Genomic DNA, 9,167 nt, shown 5'->3' with positions numbered 1-9,167 from the left:
GGGGGGGGGGGGGGTCAGCCGTATTTTCTGTTTTAAACAACAAGGATGTGTTTGTTTGTGATAAGGAGGGGGGAGGGCTGTGTGTGTGCGTGTGTGTGTGTGGGGGGGGGGGGGGGGGGTGGTGTGTTGCAGACACAACACACTGCCGAAGGAAGCTCGCTAGGGGGTTAATGCCCCCCTTTTTGTGACCCCACGTGGGGGCAATTAGGGCCCCGCGTTCAGCAGGCTGCGAATGAGAGAGTCTGCTCCCCAGAGAACAGGGCTGGGTCAGGGGTCACGCTCAGGGTCGCCAGAGTCTGCCATTCATCAAGACCGAGGTCGCCAGGTCTGCCCCTCCACACCGCTAACTATGCATCCTTTGTGCTTCACCTTTCCTCATTGTTCTTCCCTCACGGCCCCCCCCCCCCCCTTAAAACCCCACACAAGCACATACACCAAAAACACTCTTTTCCTGGTGAATGCAAACCTTATGAGAAAAACATTTTCTGTTTTTCAACCCGGAATGTTTTCATTCAGGGTGATAAACATGGATGGTGCCTTGACCAGTAATGAGTAGAAATGAGCTATGCTATCACTTCATGGATTTTTGTTTTCAGTTATGAGTTGAGTTAGGAGTCGGGGGTAAAAGGTGCTTTGTCGGGGTGGAAAGAAGCAGCCGCCCTCAATGTAATAAGGAAAAATATAATTTCAGTAATTCACTGAAATTATTGAAGGGTATATTTTCAGGTTATACTAATTTTATACTGGAAAGTAATTTATTTCACATAAAAAGGATTGTTTGTATATATGTATGTATGTGTGTGTGTGTGTGTGTATATATATATATGTATGTATGTGTGTATGTGTGTATATATGTATGAATGTATGTGTGCTTTATGTATTTCAGTGCACTTGGTTATTCAGGCTTATTCAGGCTTTCACGATAGACAAAAATAAAGAAGTAATGAAAACAACATGCACTTACAGTGCTCAAGGCATTTAACTATCAAGTAGAATGGCTGCATATGTGTTTGTACTTGGTTTGTGCCTGCATGCCTGCTTTATCCTGGGCTATGTTGTATGGGTGCGAGATCAAGGATCAAGAATTCATACGCTCTCTTACCAGTGCTGTAAACAAGCAGTCCTGGCAGGAACAAAAATTTAAATCAAATGGAACTCAAGAAAGGGGGAAAACCTGTGATGAAGGAGGAGTACCTGGCCGGTGTCGATTCCGTCTGGAGGAAGAGGATTGTGGGAAGCGTGTCCCAGGACAGAGGGGCCAGTTTAGGCGGGTTGACACGGGGGCCCTGGTGTTGTGGGAGCCCACAGCTGGCTGAGGTAGCGGGGTGTCAGATAATTAGTTGTCTGGTTTGGTATTGACCCGTCTGGTGCGCTGTCCCTGGGCCCCATTAAACTGCTCTTTCACCGAGCGGGGGAGGGGCGGGGGAGAGGGCTAGCGCCCAAACGAAATTAAAACGAAGCCGCGTCCGTTGTCCCCGGTAACACAGCCAGGCTGGCCAAGCGTCTGCTCGTCACGTTACAAAGAGCAATGTCCGTCTTTTGTTTGGGAGACGGAACACTTTCCGAGCGCTTTTGACATCCCTTGACGTTAGCCAAGAGAGAAAATCACATGGTGTTAGCCAAGGCTGACACCTGGGCTTTTGTGGAGGACACTCCAACTGCTCAAACAGAACGTGTTGTACGCTGTACCACAGACAACAGAACGTGTTGTACGCTGTACCACAGACAGCAGAACGTGTCGTACGCTGTACCACAGACAACAGAACGTGTCATTGATATCCGTGGGTTTGTGCCTATGGACCAGTTCAGTTCATACCACAGGTATTTGATGGGATTTAAGTCTGGAACCTGAGATGGCCCTTGCAGAACATGGATGTTGTTTTTACTTACAGTAATCATTTCTGTGAGGATTTTGATGTATGTTTGTAGTTAAATGTCCAGCAGGACAATCTACCCACAGTATGACCAAGTTTCAGCTTCCTAGCAGAGACAACCAGATTTTCTGCCAAAATGTCCTGGTTCTTTGTTGAATTAATTGTGCCTTTGATCTTAAATAGTTCACTAGGAGCAAAATATATCCAAAATATCAATGACCCACCTCCATATTTGACAGTAGGTATGAGGTGCTTCTCCTTGTACGTATTCCACTTTTGCTGCGAAACATGTCGATAGTGTGTATGGCCAAAATGTTCAAATTGGGTCTCATCTGACCATAGCACTTTCATTTGGCAAACTCCAGATGCTTGGTTTTGTTTATTGTGCTTAGTAAGGGCTTTCTTCATGCCACCCTTCCAAAGTCTATTGGTATGGAGGTGGAGTTTCATGGTTCTTGGTGACCCTTAATAACCACAGAACTGAGCATAAACTCCAAGGCCTTGATCAGGCCCTATCTGAAGCACTTAATTCTGACCTCTGTCTCATTCTGCTGAACATCGCCCTGAATGCAGAGAAATCTAGCACTCTTGCCAGAGTGGTGCAGAAAGCTAACGCTATCATAGAAAGGTAAACACTGTCAAAGCAACAGAGAAAGTTCAGATTGAGTTATTACAGAATGAGTTATTGAAAGCAAATATTGTAAACTGTAAAGAAAGTTTGGGGATCTGGGTTGTGATTTCCTCAAAAATGTGAGCCCTCTACACTCCTGACTTCTGTTTTACTAAAATGTAATCTAAAGTTAATCTAAAACTACGGACACATTAATTATTAACCATGCCATGTACGTGCTTGATGTTTACTGATGGGATTCCATCATCTTCAATAGGGGAAATCAAGCTCTGAAATATGTGACACAGATCAATCTCCAGTGCATTGATAACATTAAATATTTATACAGAAAATGTGCCATGAATAGAGTCCGGGGGCATTGCAGTGTTGTCCATGGCACAGTACAAATGTACACTCAGTCTGCACTTTATTAGGGATTTGTGTGTTCAGAAATGCTCTTCTGCACACCACTGTATTTGCGTCAGCTTCGACCAGTCTGGTCCTTCTCCTCTGCCCTCTCTCACTAACAAAGTGTTTCTGCCCGCAGTAGTGCTGCACATTGGATGTTTTCTGTTTTTCACACCATTCTCTGCAAACTGTAGAGACTGTTGTGCGTAAAAACCCCAGGAGATCAGCAGTTTCTGAGATACTCAAATCACCCTGTCTGGCACCAACAATCAGTCACTTAGAGTAAAAAGTCACTTAGATCAACTTTCTTTCCCATTCTGATATTTGGTCTTAAAAACAGATGAACCTCTTGACAAAGTCTGCATGCCTTTATGCATTTAGTTTGGCTGATTAAATATTTGCATTAACAAGCTGGTGTACAGGTCTTCCTAATAAAGTGATCACTGAGTGTATATGCCTTACCCAGGTCATTAACATACATTACCTGTATGGGCATGTCGGTTTGGTGAAAGCATGTTGTTCTTAAGAATGCTTGTTAGAGTACAGTAGTGATATTGTCTTCCTATATTTTCAGTAATTATTCCCATGCACTGCAAAAATGTATGTCTTAGGTTTTGTGAGAAGACTTGATCTTCTTTTTTCTCTCAAATAGAAAATATTACCTTGCTTTGCTGTAGTGTAAGTTACTGTTTGCTTGACATCGAGTCAAGCTTTCTCAAAAGTAATAGAAACATGATTTTATGCGAAATGCTTGCTGTTTTTTGCAGTGTGGAAACTGTGCTGTATTAGGGTCTGTGTTGTGCTGTCGGCTACATGCCACATTTTTTTGTAAGCTGCTCTGAATAAGACAAATCATTCATAATAATTAGTAATATACAATTAAAACCGTTGAACTTGTCTCATAATAATTATCTCAATCCGAAATTGGAAACACATGCAATTTTCCACCAGCACAGCAGTTTAGAAAATATTGCAAAGGGAAAAAACAGATATGTCGCACACAGATATGTTGTTTTGGGTGAGGATCCAACAGTGGAGAGGGGAGGGGAAAGGGAGAGGTTCTGAACAGGGTCATGCGAGGACGTAGTGCCGGAGCGTTTCGCATGGATAATGAGTGAGCCTCAGCTGCGATTGTTTGGAGCCGCTGGAAGGCTGACGCAGTGTGGGGGGAGGGGCTCCTGTGAGATGAGAAACATGCATGAGGTCGCTGAGCGCCAGGAACGCACATTTGCACGTTTTCTGAGAAACTATCTTTGCACGGGACTGCAGCTTATGTCACAGAGAGCCCTCACCCTTCTCCTCAGCCAACCGAACAGGAACAACAGCTCGACGGGACATTCTGATTGGATGGCACGTTTTTTTGGCAGTGTTCAAACACAAACAAATAAATGTAAACTTTGGATGATTAAATGAAGTCAAACTAGGATTCGAACATAATACACACGCGTGCCAATGTGCCAATGATAAAAGGTATCAAAAAGGAAATGTATTTATACACCAAATGACATATTATACCTTTAAACAATCCCTTTTTAATATTTTTGGGGAAGCTTTCAGGGGATGATGCTTTCTCGGTTGTAAAAAACAAACAAAAAAGAAAACATTATCTTGTTTCAGTAATGCTCTGAGATGGTTCTGTCTGTAATTTGAATCACCAGCGTAATTGTGAGCTAAACACTGTTTACCGCACTTTCTAAACAGCGGGTACAAATGAGTAATTTGCGTCTACGTCGAGCCCGTTTAAAGCCCTGTAGACAGGGGGAGCAGGGGCCTGCGGGCACAGAGCAGTGTGCCAGGCTGTGTGCCTCTGTTCTCTGAGACAGGAGTGCCCTGTCATGTCAACGCAGGGTGTTTACTTGTTTTCACAGAATGAAACACTTTGATGTCCCTCTCTGTAGGGGGACAATGGGAGCAGACTGCAGGTATTCAGCTCTAGAGCATCAGGGATCTTACCACATGCTGTGCTAATTGTTTCACGTTCTACCTCTGCATGAGGTTTCGCCAGGTTATGAACACAGTTGGTACTGTCTAGTGTCTTCTTCTGGGGGAAAATGTTTAAAGGGAGGCAAATAGCTCATAAAACAACAATGAACATATAAGATGCATTGTTTTTTGTTTTGAATCAGTTTTGACATGAGGCCGACCCTTTTGAGTGTCAGCTACGGGCGTCCAGCACCTGCAGGCTTTTGTAAGGTTGCAGACAAAAGGTTGTCACGCCGAGGATACTAGTTTGCAAGGTGGCTTGCTTTTATGAATGACGCTTTGCTTCCATAGCTAGCTAGCGAAATTAACGGTTTTGTGGAGAAGCTGGTTGCTATAGTAACAATGCGCACTGTCGCTGAACTATAAATGCAAAACGTTGTCAGACGCAGTTCTGTCTGGAGACACTTTCACTAAGCATCAATCAGACTGAAGAGGCCAACGCGTGCGTGACCAGATCCCAACCCCAGTGTATCTCAGACCTGCACCCACATCCAGTGTATCTCAGACCTGCAGGATGACTGCACAGAGTCACTGCACCCACATCCAGTGTATCTCAGACCTGCAGGATAACTGCAGAGTCACTGCACCCACATCCAGTGTATCTCAGACCTGCAGGATGACTGCACAGAGTCACTGCACCCACATCCAGTGTATCTCAGACCTGCAGGATGACTGCACAGAGTCACTGCACCCACATCCAGTGTATCTCAGACCTGCAGGATGACTGCACAGAGTCACTGCACCCACATCCAGTGTATCTCAGACCTGCAGGATAACTGCACAGAGTCACTGCACCCACATCCAGTGTATCTCAGACCTGTGGGATAACTGCACAGAGTCACTGCACCCACATCCAGTGTATCTCAGACCTGCAGGATGACTGCACAGAGTCACTGCACCCACATCCAGTGTATCTCAGACCTGCAGGATAACTGCACAGAGTCACTGCACCCACATCCAGTGTATCTCAGACCTGCAGGATAACTGCACAGAGTCACTGCACCCACATCCAGTGTATCTCAGACCTGTGGGATAACTGCACAGAGTCACTGCACCCACATCCAGTGTATCTCAGACCTGCAGGATGACTGCACAGAGTCACTGCACCCACATCCAGTGTATCTCAGACCTGCAGGATAACTGCACAGAGTCACTGCACCCACATCCAGTGTATCTCAGACCTGCGGGATAACTGCACAGAGTCACTGCACCCACATCCAGTGCAGCTGCGGAGGCCTGGCACTTACCATGCACAGCACTGAAGTCCTGCACATTATTTAATTCGTTTTTTCTTCTTATTGTATAAATGTGATGTCACAGTGACTGTGATAGTTGTAATATATTTATTATTTTGGCACATTTCTTAAAGAGATGTTTTGAGAGATTTGTTTTCTCCTACTGCATGCTGGGCATGGTTTCAGGGGGAGTACGATCAGCTCATTAGACAACGTGCTAAGGAATCTCACTGATTTAGTGTAAAATGTAAAGGTAATATGGTCAGAATAGATAACCTGTCCCTGTGCGCTCATGGATTTAAAGCTGTCCCTGTATGGTTATGGGCTCAGGGCCTCTACGAGGAGTTCAGTGATGATACACACACAACGGTTTAACTGCACAGTATGTCAGAAATATACTTATCTGTAGTGAAAATGGCACCATTTGCACAGATTAGGTGTTTGAGTAATGATCTATCATTCACTGGGCAGAGTACCTCATCCATGTAAATATTTTCACAGTATTCGCTTGAATATATCTGAATTCGGAACATACTTTGCTTGTAACTTTGTCTTTTAAAGAAACATATGGTTTAAAACTTGTATTCTGTGTCAATTCACAAGGTATCTTTCAGCTTACCCAATCCCATCAGCTGTATAGGCTACCTACATAAAACGGGACCTTCGTCTTCCCGTCATTCTGTCACACAACAACGACTGCAACTAATTAAACATGCAAATATGAATAGAAATTACCCCCTTTTCAGTTAACTTTTAATACCTACCGATGAAGCAAGAAATAATATCCGATGTGCTCCGGCCGCTCACTCGGCATGGATATTGGCGTGGGGAGTGCAGCGGTATGTGCGGAGGACACACGACACTACACACGGGCGCCAATCCCGCCGTGCGGAGGCAGTGGCATGGAGAGTTAGCGGCCTGCCGCGGAACAATCCCCGGGAACGGCTTAGACGTTGAACTTGCACGGTTCCTGACTAATTTCTCCCTTTTGTTCCTGCCCGGGTGGCACTCTGCCTGTGGCGGACTCGTCTCATGACCGACCCCCGTCTTCTCCAGCGAAATGCTCCCTCGCACGTTCAGGATGTCACCTGAAAAGTCCGTCGCGCCCCATTTCACCAGCACAAACAGAGATCTTGATAGTGGAAATAAACGTGCTGCACGTTTATTTATTTTTGTTCGATACAATTAACAACAATAAATCATCTACAAGTTCGTTGTTCTGTTTTCCACTTTAGCGGGTTGGAGTTGTATTATTAATTCAATTCCGACTTCGACTCAGCTTGTTTTTAATGTTCCTTGTTCGCGTCAAGTTTAACGTCATTCTTTGTTTCTGAATTGCACCGTGTTACTTTAACTTAAAATAGAATACTTGAAATGTTATTTTCAGAATGTTTTATTTACCGTCCGTAAGATTTCACTAATTTTAAAAATATAACACCAAAATATTAATGTTCTAAAGTGTGTGCATATTTTCTATTTCAAGTAAAGGTGACTTCGGCTCGGTAATTAGTATTTCATTACTAAATGTCTTTGAATTATTTTGTGTTTTAACGTTTCATTGAAGACAAATCATTTTCATTTAGGTCTTAATTCAGATTAAATATTTTGAAATGGCCAAATGAATTTCAGGAAAAGAAAAATTCTGTACATGTAATATGGCTGTCTATAATAATGCTGGCTGTCTATATATATATATATATATATATATATATATATATATATATATATATATATATATATATATATATATATATATAATTTTTTTTTTAAGTTATGTACGTTCAAATTTAGAATAATTGTTTTCAGCTAAATTTGTTCATAAATAACTCTTTTTATTGACCAACAATGTACATGTTCCCACAGTGAAATATGAAAAAACCTGTTCCAATAAAATAAAAATAATTCTGAAATAAACAATGCACTGTTTATGTTTATGGATTTTGTATTTAAACAATCATGTTTTCTTTAGCTATCCTTTGCTTTGACATTGTCCTCCTGTTAATTTATTTTTCATTTGCTTTCATGAATTATTTCCACCACTTCTCTAAAGGTACGGAAGGGAGATAACAGAAATGCTTCGGTATATAGATAACATGGATGTACAAAAATAATGTAATATTTGGATCTTCAATTAATGTTGTTCTTCTTATTGTCATTGCTAATTGGGACACCTTATACCTTTACATTTTACAACAACATGTGTGAGTTTGTGAGTGTCTGAGTGTGTGTATGAGTGTGCATGTGTGTGTGTGCATGTGAGTTGTGTGTTTGAGTGTGTGTGCGAGAGAGCGTGTGTGTGCGTGTGTGAGTGTGTGTGTGTGTGTGCATGTGTGTGAGTGTGAGTGTGTGTATGAGTGTGTGTGTGCATGTGTGTGCATGTGAGTGTGCGTGTGTGAGTTTGTGAGTGAGTGAGTGTGTGTGAGTGTGTGAGTGTGTGTGTGAGAGCGTGTGTGAGTGTGTGTGTGTGTGTGTGTGTGTGTGTGAAAGTGCGTGTGTGTGAGTGTGTGAGTGTGTGTATCAGTGTATGTGTGTGTGTGTGTGTGTGTGTGTGAGAGTGTGTGTGTGTGTGTGTGTGTGTGTGAGAGAGAGAGAGTATGTGTGAGTGAGTGTGTGTGAGTGTGTGAGTGTGTGTGTGAGAGCGTGTGTGAGTGTGTGTGTGTGTGTGTGTGTGTGTGAGTGTGTGTATCAGTGTATGTGTGTGTGTGTGTGTGTGTGTGTGAGAGTGTGTGTGTGTGTGTGTGTGTGTGTGAGAGAGAGAGAGTATGTGTGTGTGTGTGTGTGTGTGTGTGTGAGTGTGTGTGTGTGTGATGTTGCTCTTGACTGAGGCAGTCCTGGCTGGTGTCTGTGTTCCTGTGCAGTGAGAACACTGACCCTCTGTTCTTTTCACCGCCGATTCTTTTCCTTCCTCTCCCTTCCAGTCTGCCCGATTTTCCCCGTTTCGTCCAGCCCCCCCTCACCGTTCGGCCCGTCCGTGTCACCGGGCCTGGCGTTCAGCGGAATAAACCTCAGCCTTTCAGCTTTCCTCTGGAAGAAGGGAAGCTCAATCCATACGCACTC

Source organism: Conger conger, chromosome 13 (genome assembly GCF_963514075.1).
Source record: "Conger conger chromosome 13, fConCon1.1, whole genome shotgun sequence".
NCBI lineage: Eukaryota > Metazoa > Chordata > Actinopteri > Anguilliformes > Congridae > Conger > Conger conger.
This window is presented reverse-complemented; position numbering follows the sequence as displayed.